Genomic DNA, 17,463 nt, shown 5'->3' on the forward strand with positions numbered 1-17,463 from the left:
GTAACACCCCAGTTTTCGTATGTCTTAATATAATAAACTAATAGTGAGGATTTAATGACAAAGAATGGTAAATATAAATTTTTACCATTATGAAAGTCTTATAAATAATGGTAAGTTAAAAACCCTTTGTATGGGAATAGAGTTAACTAAAGAAAAGTAACAAAGTTAGTGTGAAAATCACTAATGTGAACATACCATAAAATTTAGGGGCTAAATGTGTAAATATAGAATAAAATTAGATAAAAAAAAAGAAAGCCAGTTTGGTCTGGCAATGTGTGCGATCGAGAGAGAGGAGGGAGCCAAGAGAGTCAAAACCCTAACATCACAAATCTCTCAAATTGAAAGGGGAAAAATGAAGGTTTATCAATGCATGAGTTAGAAATGTTCATCCCTAAGTGAAATTAACATCAAGTAAGTCAAATTTCCTGATTTGGTGATGTTAAATTAATTTGATATGTGAAATTTGTGATGCTTTATGAAATCAAACATGAATGCAAGGTGATATGAACTTGTAAGAGTTGAAATCATGCTCTAATTTCTCTATGATGATAGATTAGGGTAAAACCCATTCATGTGATAAAAGATTATCAAGAAATTGTGAAGCTCTATATGTTAATTTGATGAATGTTAGTGAAAAGGTTAGATGTAATTGATTTAGAATTATGTGATCATAATTAGAATGATAATTTCTAAGTTAGGGATGTTTTTGGTTACTCAAAGAGTGAACTATGGAAGTTGTGCTTAAAATGCTTGTACATTATGCTAAACTAGTGATACGCACACAAGGTGTTTGACAAAATGCCCAAGTGAGTTTAGTTATGGCTTTTGCATGTATACTTATTAAAATGATGCAATTTTCTTATGATAATGATGTATGTGATTAGTAAACGCCATAACGTACAATAAGGATTGTGAAAGTAATGTTTAAGAATGCTAAAGTATGAGATTATGAAATATAGGCACAAAGAAGGAAGAAGGCGCAAGTCACTCGAAGGCGCAAGCATCTCAAGATCGCGGTAAGTTCATGTAAACTTTATGTACTCTATTTGTAGAATTATGTATGAGATTGGTTAGTGCTATGAAATAGGTGTAAGTTTACATTATGATTCATGATTGACCAAAAGTAATGAACTTTATATTGGGAAATTTTTTAAGGATACTTTGATGTGATAGTGAATATGGAGTGACCCGTCTAAATGGGTTAAAAAGGGACAAGTAGAATGGTTGATTGGAATGTGTATAATTGACTTGTTCATATGGGTCAAATGATGCAAGTATATCGAGAGATATGGAATGTAGCGGTTCATTACAAATGAATCGGGAAGTGGTATGATGAATGTTTCCGAATGGAAGTGATAATGTTATTAAAGTAAAATGTTATGTATTATGAACTAACATGTGTTGTTGTTATAAATGATAGGTAAATCACATGATTAATTGCGGCGCGCTCGGACCGAACATACACACACAATGTTGACCTTTATACGCTTCCGGTTCAAGTTGTTTCTTTTGAATGGGTCGAAACGTCCTTTTGTGTAGTAAATGTTAAACTAGTTATTAGGATGATGGTAGTAGTTTGAAGTTAAACTTTATTTTGAATAGTGTCGTAGAATGTATCTTGAATGGTTTCGTTAAAAAGCAGGAAAATGTTCACTTTTCGAATGGGTCATGTCAAAATTTTTCCAAACCTTTGTATGAGCTTTATGTTATTGTCAAAAGTAAAAGTGGGCGTTCCAATATACATGCATTGTATACAATAATTAAGTGGAAGCTTGAAAGGTGTTTGTAAACTAAGTATTCTACTATAAATTAATAAAATATTAATTAATATATAAATTAATAATTATTAATTTATCGATTAATTAATAACTCTTTTAATTAATAAATTTTGGTGGTCCCAAGTGTATTATTTTATAGAGTTTCTACTGTACATGTGGTTTATAAATCGAATAAATAATTTATTATTATTCTTATTAAATTAAAATTAATACCCCAGCCCAGCATAATTAGTAACTTAAGGTCTAATTGGCAAAATCATTGGAGTTAAGGTGTTGCTCCGCTTGAAGTCAAGGGTTCGAGCCCTGTCGAAGACGGATCAAGTGTAATTTAAGCCATTCAAAAAAAGTTAATAACACCCATGGCATTATAGCCTAGTGGTATCTTGGAGGTGGGATAAGGCTTATGACCATTAGGTCATGGGTTCGATTCCCAGATTTATTGGGTTTCCTCCTGAATTGGTGTATAGGCATTATTGCCTATTGGAGATGGATATGATCGGATGGTTCTGCTGGTGACACGATGATATCCAGTGATCCAAATTTGCCGTTCAAAAAAAAAAAAGTTAATAACTCAACTTCATTAAATTTCAATTATGCTTCATTAATTAATAACACAACATAGTTAATAACTCAATTATGAAATTACACTCTTACCCATCTAATATGTATTATATATTAACGAAAATTTTTATTCTCTTTTTCTTTGAACTATATCTTTTAATAATAAATTTGGATAAATTGTGATCTTAAATTACGATTTTCTAAAATTATGGTGTATTTCTCTAATTTTCAAATACACACTTACAATAATTTTTTATCATATAAATTTTAGTTTAAATCTGTATGCCGTAAGGCGACGATGATTCATACTAGTTTATATAAATAAACATCATCGAAGCCATAGAAGTTTCTGATCCTATAGTGTTATCATAGTCATGGGCTTTGGAAAGATACATATTGAATTAACAGGAAATAAAAAAAAATTAATTGGTTGATCCACTAAATTAACTGATAACTTTAGTTTCAATGTTGGTTGAGGTTAATAATCAAACCGTGCACACCCTGACCTTGCTAGTCCTCTCTACCACATAGCACGGACATCCTTATAGACTTATAGTATTTATATGGGCAAACAAACAAAAAGTACGACTCAAAGTACTTAACTATGGAACATGGTGTTCTAGTATCATATATGTAAATAGATCTAAAGCTCACGTGATCTTAAATATAATTTTGCTTTTAACTTTAAATCAACTACTATTCCCAAACTTTGTTTTAAATAATAAGAAAATAAGAAAATTTTATAATTTTCACAAGCTTTAAAGGGGTTAAAAGCGTTTATTATATATAATACAAGGGTGAAAATGAAAATCAAATAAAGATTATTAATTTAATATCTGTAAACTTTGTTTTTAGATAATAAGATAATTTAAATGGGTTAAAAGTATTTATTAAGGGTGAAAATGAAAATCAAATAATAAATCATTAATTTACTAATCCTAAACTTTGTTTTTAAAGAATAAGATAATTACAAAAAACATGGATTATGTTAGAGCATTCGCATCTATCCTATCATATTTTCACCTTAAATTACACTAAAAAACACCACATTTTCTTTCTCCTTTTTAATTAAATAATATTTTTAATACATTTATCATTACCTTTTTTTTCTCCTCCACTCACAACCACTTTCAAAATATATTAAAAAATTATAGGGGGTGAATTGTGTCCCCTCAAATATACAGATGAACAGTAACGTTTTCTCTCTCATCCACTCACAATCACTTTTTATACTATTTATATTTTAAAAACACCACACATAGAATTTGATGCCATGGATGTGAATGCTCTTATAAATTAAACTAACTATTCATAAACTTTGTTTTTAAACAATAGAGTAAATTACTATTTTGGCCCATTTTGTTTAACCTGTTTAACCCCTTCAGTTCAAAAAGGAATATTTTGACATATCAAGCCCCGAGATTGCATTTTATAACTATTTTGGCCCTTAACACTAACTATGTTACTTTTTCTAGTTAAGCCTAAGGGTATTATGGTCCTTTTATAGCTTAGGGGTTATTTACGTAAGTTATAAAGTTCTTTTAGTATTTTTATTTGTGTAATTACTTAATTTTTTTACTTCTTTATTTCACGATTATTATATGACAAACTACGTTTTAAATATCCGGATAAATACATATTTTTTTAACAATTTGTTTTTTATAAATGTCATTTTTAAAAATATTTGTTTTTAACCTTTTTAAAACCGTCTATTGTTTTTAGAATTGTTTTTTAACTCTTTAGTTTTAAAATCGTTCTTTTTAAGTCCTTTGTTTTTTTAAATTACCAGTTCATTTTTTAAGATTCTTTTAAAAACCATATGTTTTTTAAACTTTTTTTTAAGTTCATTTTTAGATCTTCGAAAAAACCGTTCGTTTGTTTTAAATTGTTCATTTTTAAATTTCTTTGATTTTTAAAATCGTTCATTTTTAAGTTACTTTGATTTTTAGAATCGTTCAATTTTTTACAGTTAATTACATCGTTAGTCCCTATGGTTTATGGAAAGGAACAACCTTGGGTACTAATAGTTTAAACTAACAATCTAAGGTTTTAACTTTTGATTTTGTAACATCGTAGGGCCTTAAGGCTAACGGTTGTTAAATACTAACTGAAAACTTAGGGTATTTTTGTCAACTAAGAACTTAGTACCCAACCTTGTTACTTTAGAGAAACCACAGGGACTAAGCCGGCATCTAACTGATAGTATTTAAAACACAAATTTTATTTGTTTTCTCTTTTTCTTTAACTAAGCTTTTTTTATTATTTACCTAAAATATATAAAAAAATAGGACAAACCAAAACACGCTAATTTATAAAATCCAAAATGGTCAATATGAGTTATAAAAAAACCTTTACGAAACCATGGAATAAGTCACTTTTAATTCTAAGCTTTTTTACACATAATTCAATTTTAGTAAAAAAAAAAATTAAAGTTTATATCCATCAAGAACTAAATTCAACTTTATTAAAAAAAACTGCATATCGTTGATCAATATGAAGTTTAGTTTGAAGGTGATCATCAAACAATAAAGCAAATATGAAGTTTATATCCATCATATACTCATCAAACAATATAGCCTTTACCACTTTAGGCTAATTATAATTAAGTCCCTAGAGTTAATAACTTGCCAAAACAAGATATATTTAATTATCTAAAGCAATATAACTACCAAATCTCGAACTTCCACACGCCATATCTTTCTTCGTTCTTCTCGTGTTGACTTGCGTGTTGATTTTGACTTGTTGGCGTTGACTTTGTTGACTTGATTCGTTTATGTTGGACCCAGTATGGCCTTAACAACTTCTTTTTACGTAATATGGCAAGTGATTTCAGTATATGTGAAAAAGATGTGCGGAAATGGAAATCAGACTTTCAAGAAACAAGACCTACAGAATTATCAAGTTTATATCACTTTGAAACAAATTAGTTTAACAAGGTGATTGTAAGATTATTATCTAATACAAATGAATCTTGATTTCTGTGGGTGAGAAGAGCAGTTGGAGTTTGAGTGTTTGTATGTGAATGCTAAGCTTCAAACTCAAGTATCTTCTGCCTCTCGAGCCTTCTATTTATAGACGGCTGTGGGCATGAATAAACAATTGTTTATTCATGCAATAAGTCCTGTATAAAGTAGCAATTTGACATATTCATTGAATCCATCGTTCAAGTTGCATTTGTAATCATGAAACCCAATAATGTCATGCTTCGGTCATGGGTGGCAGGATAGAGTTGTGATTTTAGACAAGTGGGTCTGTCATCAGAATTTCTGATAAGCCACTTCATCAGAAATTCTGGTGAACAAATCATCAGAAAGTTTGATGATCAGAATTTGTCAGAAACTGATGATATTTCATCAGAAATATCATCAGATCCATCAGAAACGACCTTCTCTGATAATCCAAATCAACTCTTTATCAACTTGAGATTCTTTGTAGTAGATACTTTGCTTTTCAGTTGTCCCAACTATTTTTCTTCATCTTGATGTATTCTTCAGGACTGTTATCTTCTTCAGAGATCCAGTTGATTGAGATTTTCTTCAATACTTACAAATAAAGTTTCCTAACAGTTTCCCCCTAAGTATTGTAAGAAAATGAACTATCTCATGAAAAGAAAATTTCCAAACAGTGGAAACTTAATACTTGCAAAATTTAAACCAGTTACTAAAGTTTTTGAAAAACAAATTACATAAAAGATAAAAATAAACAATTTCTAATTCAGCTTCACTCTCTTATGCATATCTCCTTTCTTTATCTTCTTTTTTAGGAGATGTATTTGTTGCAGCTGTCATACATGTCTTTATACCATTCTCTTGCTTGAATCCATTCTACAATCATTTGCTCAATTTCTTTCCTGCTTCCTTCCAAGTTCTTTTCTATCTTCTGAAGATGTTCCTGTCTTCTGTTCATGGTTCTTAAGATATACCTCATGGTTTGATTTGAGTACTTACATATGTCAACACTTCTGAACAGAGCTTTGTTATTGTCTTGATCTCTGAAGATTACACCATATTCTTGTTCTCCATCTTTGCTTGTCTGCATTATGATGTCTCCAGATCTTGCATCATCTAGTATTTCTGAGGGAACTTTTGTCTTAGGTGATCTAAAGTACACATTTTTGTTGTGCACATGCTCATAATTGATGCATAGATCAAAGTCTGAAAAAGCCATTCTTTCAAATAGCAATATTCCAGCTTTTGATATGCCATTTAATGCCCTTCTGACCTCTTGGTTATTTTTCTTTTCCTTTTCATAGTTATCCTTCATGAACAGAATGTCCAAAGGATGCAACTGGTCAGCTAGTTCTTCATCAGTCACTTTCTGTTCATCTCCTTTTTCTCTTTGAAGTGTGTATCTGTTTTGTACAAACATTCCCCCTATATCATCAGTTGCTACTTTCACTTCTTCTACCCTTAGAATTCTTTTTACCGGATTTTCATTGTGCTTGTGAATACTGTAAGGCCCTCTTTTCATTCTTTCTTCTCTTAAGCCCAGTCTGGTAGGAGATAGTGATCTTGGTATTTCATCTTCTTTTGTCAAGTAGTAGCTTACCAGATTGTATTTAGGAAATATCATTACATCTCTGGCAATTTCTTTGACCATGATAGACTTGGATTCTGAGATTTTTCTCTTAACAGTCTTTGACTTTGCTTCTGACTCTCCTTCTTCTTCCCATTCCTTCATTGTTTGTATATTCATATATTTGCTTATTGCTGAGTCATCAGATATTATTGGATTTGGAACAGCAGCCAGCATTTTCAAATTTGTAATGACATGAGGTTTTGCAGCTGCTAATCTTTTCAGCATTTCTTCTTTTGGAATATTTGGAGGTGGTCCCATCACTGTGGTATCAGCTTTGGTGATTGGTGTGGTTGTTGATTTTTGAGGAGTTGACTTTGAAGCCTTATGATGTGAGCTTGAATCAGGAATTTGCTTCATGAGTTGTTGAGGATCCACTTTGGCTAAGCTTGCAATATTGAATTGCATTCTCTCCACTAGTTGTTGTGTTTCTCTCAGCAGTTTTGAGTTGTTGGCCATGTTCTTCTGAGCTTGGTTGAATTCAGCTTGAGCTTTCTTCTGATTTTCAGCCCATTCTTTTGAAAGCTTCTCAAGGGCATCTGTGATACTGTTATTACTTGCCCTTAGAATGGCAATTTCTTCTTTCGAAACTTTATTTCTGCTGCTTGACTGTCTTGATTCTATCACATTCTTAACTTGTGTTTTGATCTTTTCTATTTCTGTGAGAATTGTTTGAATTTCTGATGCAGAAATGTTTAGTTCTGGTGCCTTTTCTTTCATCTTCTAAAGGGACTTTAGTGCTTCAGTGTTATCATCAGTCTTTTTCTTTATTGCTTCCACTGATTTTGACAATATCTTCATTTCAGCCCTTTGATCTTGTATTTCTGACAGCAACATATCAAGTTTTTCTTCCACCGGATTTCTTTTGCAGATTTTGTAACCTTTTTCCAACATTGTTTCCGGATTTTCTTGATTCATGAGTTTTTCAGGGACATTTGGAACAACAGATGTTCCTGCTAACATACCAGCTGCAAACACATTTGCTGCTGTTTTGGAAATGATAGGATCACTTTTTGCTTTACCAGAATTTGGTGCAGCCTTAAGTTTACCAGTACCATCTCCACCAGTGGTGAGTGACATACTCTCATCCTGGATTTCCTTATGTCCTTGAATCACATCAAGATGTGATTCTCCATAAGTTTTTAAGGTAAACATATCACCTTTTTCCAGATTTCCTTGATCAGTTTCCTGATCTCTATCTGTTGAGACCTCATATTCCTCCTCATTTTCCGATTCAAAGTTGAGATTAAAAGCACTAGTAACCTCTTTATCAATTTCAGTTTCTTTATGTTCTAAATTGTAAGAAACATTTACTGAACTTTCTGAATTAGTTTGTTTTGAGTAAGTATCAACTAAAACAGTTCTTGAGAAACATGTACCCGCGATATGAGATTCCTCATGATGTATTACTTCTGTTGTTTCAATTTCAGCTCCACCAAATTGAACTTCTTCATGAACTCTTCCAGCAATTTGTGATTCTGCATGATGTTCTAGTGTTGTCTCTTGTAGTATATCAAAATCTGGATGAATTCTTCCTTCATGAATTTGATCATTTTCAGCATCATTTGGTGTGTTGGTAATCATCAGAATTCTCTCTCCTTCTGCTTCTTTTGATGATTTTGACTTTTGTTCTTCATTTCCTTCCAGTGATGAAGAGCATTTGAAAACTTCTTTGCTGGCTCTTTCTGATGTGGAGTCTGACTTGATTAGAAGAGTCTCATGCTGTATTCTGAATTGTGAATCTTGTGAAATGAAACATAGCATGCTTTCTGGTAATATAGGAATATCTTTGTCAGATTCCCATCCATGATTAGAACTCCAGGCCTTCATTGTGTTTGATCTCCACAGATTTTCCAGAATTGGAATTTCCATTTCTCTTGCAGCAAATGTTTCAGAAATAAAAATAGAAATTAATCTCGGATATGGCAAATGTGAGATTATTTTTCCATTTTTGGTGATGATTGACCTTTTGATCAGATTAAAAATTTATATTCCATAATCAATTCTGAACCCAGTTATGAGTCCATACATGATTGTTAGAATAGCTTGATTAATCTGATAAGTTCCTCCAATTTTTGAAGTGAGGCATTTGTTTAATACTTCCATCATCACTTGCCATATTGCTGGTAGTTCATTCCTTCTGATCGAACCAATTTTGTTGATCTTCTTGTTCTTGTAACCAAGCTCCACAATAAAGCTTAATAGTTCTTTCCTGCTTGGTGCTTCAACATAGTTATCAAGAATGGGTAGTTCAAGCCATTCTCTTATCCTTGCAGGAGTTAATGTTACGGAAACATTTTCCCATACATGGGCAGAGAGTTGGTTTTCTTCAACTTCATCAAAGGTGTGAACAAATTGTTGCAGCAGTTTTTCTTGTACTTCTTTCTCTTTTGTTAGAGCTCTTGTAATTGGACAGTTCATGAGATATTCTATCAGAAGTTGACATCTCACATCATATTCTGAGTGCTCTGTATTCATCAGTAAATTGTTTTCCTTCATTGGTAGAAATTCATCATCATCAATGAAAGGTACATCATGTTGAACAATTGGGATGTTGAGGTTTACTTCGGCCATTTTGAATTAGGGTTTGAAATTTAGGGATTTTGAGTGAGGTAGAGAGCTTTGCTTTGGTTTGAGACTTGTGAGGTAGGTATGATCCTTTTGAATTTTCTGCTAAGGGCTATATATAGTGAAGATTTTTAGCAGAGTGTTTGTGGATTTATGGAGTTGAGAGTATATGGATCGTGTCATGTAGTGGCGGTTAAAGGATCATTAATTGTCTTTTATACCGTTTGATCATGGGATGTCGGTTTTTGATTCATGATATAACCGCTAGATCATGGGTATCAAAACTTTAATGATGATTAATCGTGTAATCGTGGTTGTGCCCTTTCAACTTGTTCTTTTTGTAGTTTCATTGAAGTGCTTCATCTGAATTTAGAAAAACATTATCGGTTGTATGACACTTTTCCTTCTTTGTGGACCCTACTCTTTTGAGGAGGTCCAATTAGCTTTCTTCATCTTCATTTTCTTTTTAAGTCAAAATTCCATTTCTTTGATCGTCTTTCTCTCTTTCGATCAAATAAAGTCAACAGAAGTCAACAGAATTTGATGTATTTTCCCCCTCAATTTGTCACCTTTTTTTTCTTCAAACAAATTTCTGATGATTTGTATAAAAAATTTTCAGTTCTATCTAGTGAACTTGAATCAAATTCTGATAATTTGATGAAGTTTCGATAAATTTTATCAGATTCTGATGATTTATCAAATCCTATCAGATTTTATTTGATTCTTACCAGATTTTCTTTGAAGGAAAAAAAAATTACTTATGTAACAAGATTTAAAGCAAAACATGTAGCATTTTTGATACCATACAAACATATCTACTACATACCATCTACACACATAAGACCTACTTATGAAGGGTTGTAATCAATATCTATTGTTCAGTTACTAAACCAAAATTTTTATTTGTTGGTCTGAGTAAAGCTATGCTTGTATTTTGCTGAAGAATCAGCTCTGCTCTTTGATAACCAGCAGGAATTCCACCAAAGTCCAGCTGACTTGTGATTATCTTCATTAAAAAGCGTGGATACATCAAAAATGGCCTGCTTGACCACATGTTGCTTGCAAAGTCTCTCATTAGATAATAAGAGAAGTTGTAAGGAACTTTCAATGTGACAGCTCGGCAAATTTCTAACAACTTGTTAGATGCTTCATGATGATTTTTGGTTTTCCTCGAGAAGCATGCACCCAGTTGAGTGATTAGAAACTACCATGGTTTGATGAAGCCATTTTTGTTGATTGCTCTGGGATCATTTTCAGGATTGTACCCCATGTGCTCCAAAGTTTCTTCAATCTCATCTTCTGAGAACATCAGAACATTGTTGTCATCATTGAGTTGAAGAGCTGTTCTGATGGTCTTTTCAGTTATTCTGATCGTTTGATTGAGAACTTTACTTTCAACATATATCCACCCTCTATCTTGACTTCTGACAATTTTGCGTTTTGCCAGAATGTTTGAAGAATTTCAGGGAATATTGTTATGTTGGCAGTTAGAGCATTTCCTAAGTTACTTTCCATAAGCATGTTTACCACAGCTTGGCATCCATCCCAAAGAGGACCCTCAAAACTGGTTCTGAGTCTGAGGTTGTGGTATGGATGTAATTGAAGTGGGAAACGATCAGCTTGTATGATAAGCATTTTTTTAAGTGAAGATCTTTATTTGTGAAGAAGGAAATGAAGAGATTTTTCTGAATGAAGGTGATTGTCTTTGCTTAATGTGGTAGACATATATAGTAAATTTTAAGAACTGTCATTAATGTTATCTACCCACTGAATCTTGTCTAACACAATCTTAGTTATTTTATTGTTTTATCAGGTGATCTTAAAAATAACCCAGATTGAACCCTTCTTCATTAAATGATTTAGGCGGCTATTTTTCAGTTTTCTATCATGATTGCCTACTGTTGTCATTTCAGTGTATATAATGAAGAAAGAAAGAGAGAAAAAAAAATCTCCACACCTATTGATAATATTCAGAAAATATTCTGTCATATGACGTTTGCCAAAGAGAATAAAATAAAACAAAACAACAAAAAAAAATTATGAATTTGTCAATTTTGAATTATGACTAAAGGTGATGAAATGTATGAACTTGTTCAAATAATTATTCGTTAAGAAGCTTTCTGATTTGTTACCAGAAATTCTGATAATTTGTTAGATTTTTCTGATGATGTATCAGATTCTCTTAAATTTTATCAGATTTTCTGATATCTTATCAGAAATATAAATCTTTTGATTTTTTTTATTCAAACAGGTTACAAATCACAAAGAACTTTATCACAATTTTAACCATGATTTAGCAGACTGTACCTTAAGCCTTTATAGGCTACTTTCTTCAATGGTCAGATGTTCCTTTCATTTTCAAGAATTTACCATTTTACCCAGCTTTGAGACAAAGTTGCTGAGTAAGCTCCTATCTCCAGTCATGTGCTTGGAGCTTCCTGAGTCGCAGTACCAGATCTGCTGCACATGATGGTCCTGAAATGAAATGATTAGAGGGATTTAGGTACCCAGGCATGCTTGGGTACACTTTCTGATGATATTCTGGTTTTATTAATTCTTCTAGATGACCTTTCATCAGAATTTTTGTTGGATGCTGAGCCATTAACAAAATTTTTGTTTTTCTTTTGGAGATGGTGTTGAACAAGCTTCAGTATTTCAACACACATACAGGAATCATCAGAAATTTCTGATTTTCCTTTTTGTGATGGAATGTAGGGATAGTTTTGAAAAGATGAGTGAAATACTTTTGGAGTTTTTACAAACTCTTGACTGCATTCACTTCTTTTTGGTTCAAAATTTGGCTTATCAAAGGAGTATTCAGAACATGTTGATTTGCAAGTTTCAGAATCAGATTCTGATAAGTATTTATCAGAAGTCTGTTGAGTAGCTTTTACAAAGACAGCGGGTTTGTTATTGTTTGTTCTTACATAACCCAACCCTTCTCCTTTGTTCTTTGGAGTGGACTCTATGAAACTTATGAATTCTTTTGCTTCTTGAAAACCTCTTACATTAATTTCTTTATCATTGATTTTCTTGTAAAGATCTCTTCTTTCATTTTTATAGAACTCAATTTTAGCTCTTTGATCTAAACTTTGTTCTATCAGTAATTGATTTTCAAGAATGATTTTATTCAAAGTCCTCTGCAACTCATCAGATTTTTTACCATCTGATTGATGTTTAACTTGCAAGTTTAAAAAATCTGACATGAGCTCATTTAGCTTGTGTTCAAGATCAAGATTGTCTAAACTTACCTGTTGTCCTGAAGTCTCTGGTATGTCATCAGAAAGTGCCATGAGACAGAAGTTGGCCATTTCTTCTTCTTCTTCATCAGAAGAGTCATCAGATAGCCATGTATCTGTTCCAGCAATTAAGCTGACTTGCTGTTGTTGCTTCTTAGCTTCCTCAAGCTTCTTTTCATAGTAAGCAATATCTTTCAGCTTCTTGGTCTTACACTCAGATGCATAATGACCTTTTTGCTTGCACTTGTAACACACCACCTCAGCCTTTCCCTTATCTTTAGATCTAACATCTTCTTTAGATCTATCATCCATCCTCCTTCTATCACTCCTCTGGTACCTCTGGCTTCCTCCCCTCAACCTTTGCTCAAATGTTTTGGTGAGCAGTGCTATTGCATCAGCAAAGGCTGAAAAATCTGATGATGAATCAGAAGTTTTAAAGGCCTGGCTGGTTGATGGTTGTGGATCATTGGAAGTTGTTTGTCTTTGTGAGTTAGAGATAAGAGCTAAAGATCCCCTCTTTGAATGGTTTCTTCAAATATTTCTTCCTCTCTGGGGATCAAGATGCTATATAAGTCGTGAAGACTCATGTTTCCTAGTTCTAAGGTTGAGGACAAAGTCATTGTGAGACTTCTCCATTCTCTAGGCAAAGCATCAAGAAATTTAATGTTTCTTTCATCATTTGATTTAGTTATTCCAAATTTCTTTAGCTCGTTTAAAAGTTTTGTGAACCTTTGATATGTATCATTTAACTTTTCATTAGGTAAACTTTTAAACCTTCCATAGGATGAGACGTTGTTTGTTCTCTTGTTTCTTTTCATCCTTTCTCCTCCTTCACAAAGATTTTCCAACTGATCCCATATTTCCTTGGCTGATGCACAAGCATCAACTTGTGAAAATATGTCATTAGGGATGGCCACTATTAAGAGTGATTTTGCTCTTTCATCCTTAACCACCAGATCCTTGTCTTCCGGGGTCCAGTTTATTTCACTTTTTGGAGCACGAGAGGCAGGGATTCCTGGTGTTTGGTCAGTTGCTGGAATTGCTGGTATTTCAGTCATTGGTATATGTGGACCCCTTTCAATGGATTGAAACAGAGCTCGGTCATGACCATTAAGGAAATTGACCATCCTGATTTTCCATTGGGGGTATTCCTCTCTGACCAGAGTCGGAGGTTTGGACATAGAACCAATGTTAAAAGCATTATTCCAGGTTTGAAAGCTGGCCATATTTAGAAAAAAGAAGAGCGATTGATCGTTTGAAAATAATTTATTCAATCAGCTCTGATACCAATTGTTGGACCCAGTATGGCCTTAACAACTTCTTTTTACGTAATATGGCAAGTGATTTCAGTATATGTGAAAAAGATGTGCGGAAATGGAAATCAGACTTTCAAGAAACAAGACCTACAGAATTATCAAGTTTATATCACTTTGAAACAAATTAGTTTAACAAGGTGATTGTAAGATTATTATCTAATACAAATGAATCTTGATTTCTGTGGGTGAGAAGAGCAGTTGGAGTTTGAGTGTTTGTATGTGAATGCTAAGCTTCAAACTCAAGTATCTTCTGCCTCTCGAGCCTTCTATTTATAGACGGCTGTGGGCATGAATAAACAATTGTTTATTCATGCAATAAGTCCTGCATAAAGTAGCAATTTGACATATTCATTGAATCAATCGTTCAAGTTGCATTTGTAATCATGAAAACCAATAATGTCATGCTTCGGTCATGGGTGGCAGGATAGAGTTGTGATTTTAGACAAGTGGGTCTGTCATCGGAATTTCTGATAAGCCACTTCATCAGAAATTCTGGTGAACAAATCATCAGAAAGTTTGATGATCAGAATTTGTCAGAAACTAATGATATTTCATCAGAAATATCATCAGATCCATCAGAAACGACCTTCTCTGATAATCCAAATCAACTCTTTATCAACTTGAGATTCTTTGTAGTAGATACTTTGCTTTTCAGTTGTCCCAACTATTTTTCTTCATCTTGATGTGTTCTTCAGGACTGTTATCTTCTTCAGAGATCCAGTTGATTGAGATTTTCTTCAATACTTACATATAAAGTTTCCTAACAGTTTATAACATTAGACTACACGTTTTAGACCTAACAATCTCCCCCTTAGGCTAATGTTATCAAACTCTTGCATCATCTTTAGAACCGTCAACTTCATGCATGTTGTAATCTTCAAATTGGCAAGCTTCAGTCTCAATTTAAGACCCAACAATCTCCCCCTAGACTGATGCTTTCCAAATTTTCTTAACTGAAGATCTTCTTTTGACACTTTGCTCTTTTAGAACTTTATATGGATAAGCTCCCCCTTTTTGCATGCATCATATTTGACAAGCTGGAACAAACTTTTTCCAACTCTCTTTAGCTTGAGTGAATTAGAAGACGTAGGAGGAGGATTCCTAGCTTGGTATCTTCTACAATCTTTAGGAAACAGGTGCTTTGGTATGGTATCTTGCTCAATTGATGATCGGCCATCATTGCAGCAAATAGTCGAAGTAACACGTTCATAAATACAAACACAACTCCGAACTTTATTTTAGACTGATTCAAAGTACAGGCAAAACAATATTCATCTGTAGGGTGCAATGGAAAGAGTATCTCAAGCGGTTTGAGACATGATTGATGTGATATGGAAGACTTAGAAAAACAACTGTACAAAATTCAAAATATTTTTGGATTTTAGATTTTTTTTGAACTTTCAACCTTTGAGATATAGAGCTGATCAAATACGAGATCATACCAACTTGAAAAGCCTAGCCACACTTCAACTTTCTTTAGGATAGCTACGATTCAAGAATGATTGCTAGTATGTTTGTCCGCTTAAATCCATGCACCATTCTTTCGACATACATCCGGTGATTAATTATCATGTTTTGGGTATATTTAGGATGAAGCTAGTGGACCTCACACGTGTTCGGTTAAACTTTTCTATCCTCATGGTCTTTTGAGATGACTGTCTTAACAACTTAGAAATAGTATATACTAGGTGATGAGAGCTCTAGGTCTATGTTTCCATAAGCAGAGGAGATTATCACCTTAAATCAGATGATGAGAGCTTCAGGTCTATGTTTCCATAAGCAGAGAAGATGATCATCTGATTAGAGAGCATAACTAATAAAATATTTACTTAATATATGTAAGCGCTTTGGCGTATCTTTTATTCCTATTGCACGAAATTAACATTGCGTGTCTTTTTTCTCTTTTTGGGTTGCACACATTGGTGTATTTTGAACGCCTAAATTTAATCTCGCAACCCCTTTTGGACATAATCGGTTTGTGCAATCCTGCAACAAGATGACTTTCTCTCCATTTACATACACTTTCTCACCGCCGTAACCTAGCGGTGATCTGCCGTTCTCCGGTCGTACTCCGACCAAAACACCCCAACATATCGCTAAACACCCATCCTTAACCACAGAAATCACACACTTGACTTTCACTTACAAAATATCAAAACAATTCTAGGTGCTTTCATTTTTCAAAAACTAAAAAAAAAAAAAAAAAACCCGTTGAAGATTACCATCAAATCAAGTCTTGGTGTGAAAAAGATTTTATTTCCAATTTAACATATAAAATCTAAAAAAATTGTAGGATTAAATCGAGCCCAAATCTGATTTTGTTTAAAGAATCAAGATGAACACACTAAAAATCAAGCTTTAAAACCCTTGAAATGATTTGCAAATGATTATACAATGTAGCCCCCAAATATTTCTCTAAGTGTGTCCCTAAAACCCTAATCATCTCTATCTATTTATAGCCTTTACCACTTTAGGCTAATTACAATTAGGTCACTAGAGTTAATAACTTGCCAAAACAAGATATATTTAATTATCTAAAGCAATATAACTATCAAATCTCGAACTTCCACACGCCATATCTTTCTTCCTTCTTCTCGTGTTGACTTGAGTGTTGATTTTGACTTGTTGGCGTTGACTTTGTTGACTTGATTCGTTTATAACATTAGACTACAAGTTTTAGACCCAACAATCTCCCCCTTAGGCTAATGTTATCAAACTCTTGCATCATCTTTAGAACCGTCAACTTCATACATGTTGTAATCTTCAAATTGGCAAGCTTTAGTCTCAATTTAAGACCCAACAAAAATACAGGGGCCAAAATAATAATTTATTCTGAGCAATAAGATTATTTTTCACAAGGTTTAAATTGGTTAAAAGCATTTATTATATATAGTACAAGGGTGAAAATGAAAATCAAATAAAAATCATTAATTTACTATTCCTAAACATTGTTTTTAAATATTAAGATAATTAAGATAATATTAAGATAGTAATATAATATTATAAAAGGACTAGCAGGGTGTCCTCACGATACGACAGGGGCCACACTTTGCATTGTGGTATTCATTTATTGTAGTTTTCTTATTCGTATAATATTTATTGTAGCATTATTGTGATCGATATACGTCACAAGAGAACTAATCGGTTAGTCCATTTCATTGTGATGTGCATGGTTAGGTTGTTTTAGTTATTATACTTAACCGAAGTCGAAATCGAAATCGAAGTCATTGGTTAGTCTATTTTATTAACCAACCGGTTTTTGGTTAATCAGTTTTATGTATCTTGTCAGATTGATGGTTTTTTGTTCGATTCACTTAATTTCGGTTAATAATCAAAACCAAAGTTGAGCTAAAACTTTTGCTTAGAAATACATGAAATTTGGGTATAAATACATAAAATGGATGTATAAATACATGAAATGGAAGT

At 32.9% G+C, this 17,463-nt stretch overlaps 1 long non-coding RNA gene across 1 annotated transcript; it reads left to right on the plus strand.

The window, feature by feature from the left end:
* Positions 1–266: 266 nt before the first annotated feature.
* Positions 267–1,770, plus strand: LOC118486349. Its single transcript, XR_004878619.1, has 3 exons — positions 267–411; positions 960–1,016; positions 1,421–1,770. It is a non-coding gene; the product is annotated as an uncharacterized LOC118486349 (long non-coding RNA).
* The last annotated feature ends 15,693 nt before the right edge of the window (positions 1,771–17,463 follow it).

Source organism: Helianthus annuus, chromosome 14 (genome assembly GCF_002127325.2).
Source record: "Helianthus annuus cultivar XRQ/B chromosome 14, HanXRQr2.0-SUNRISE, whole genome shotgun sequence".
In the NCBI taxonomy this organism is placed as follows: Eukaryota; Viridiplantae; Streptophyta; class Magnoliopsida; order Asterales; family Asteraceae; genus Helianthus; species Helianthus annuus.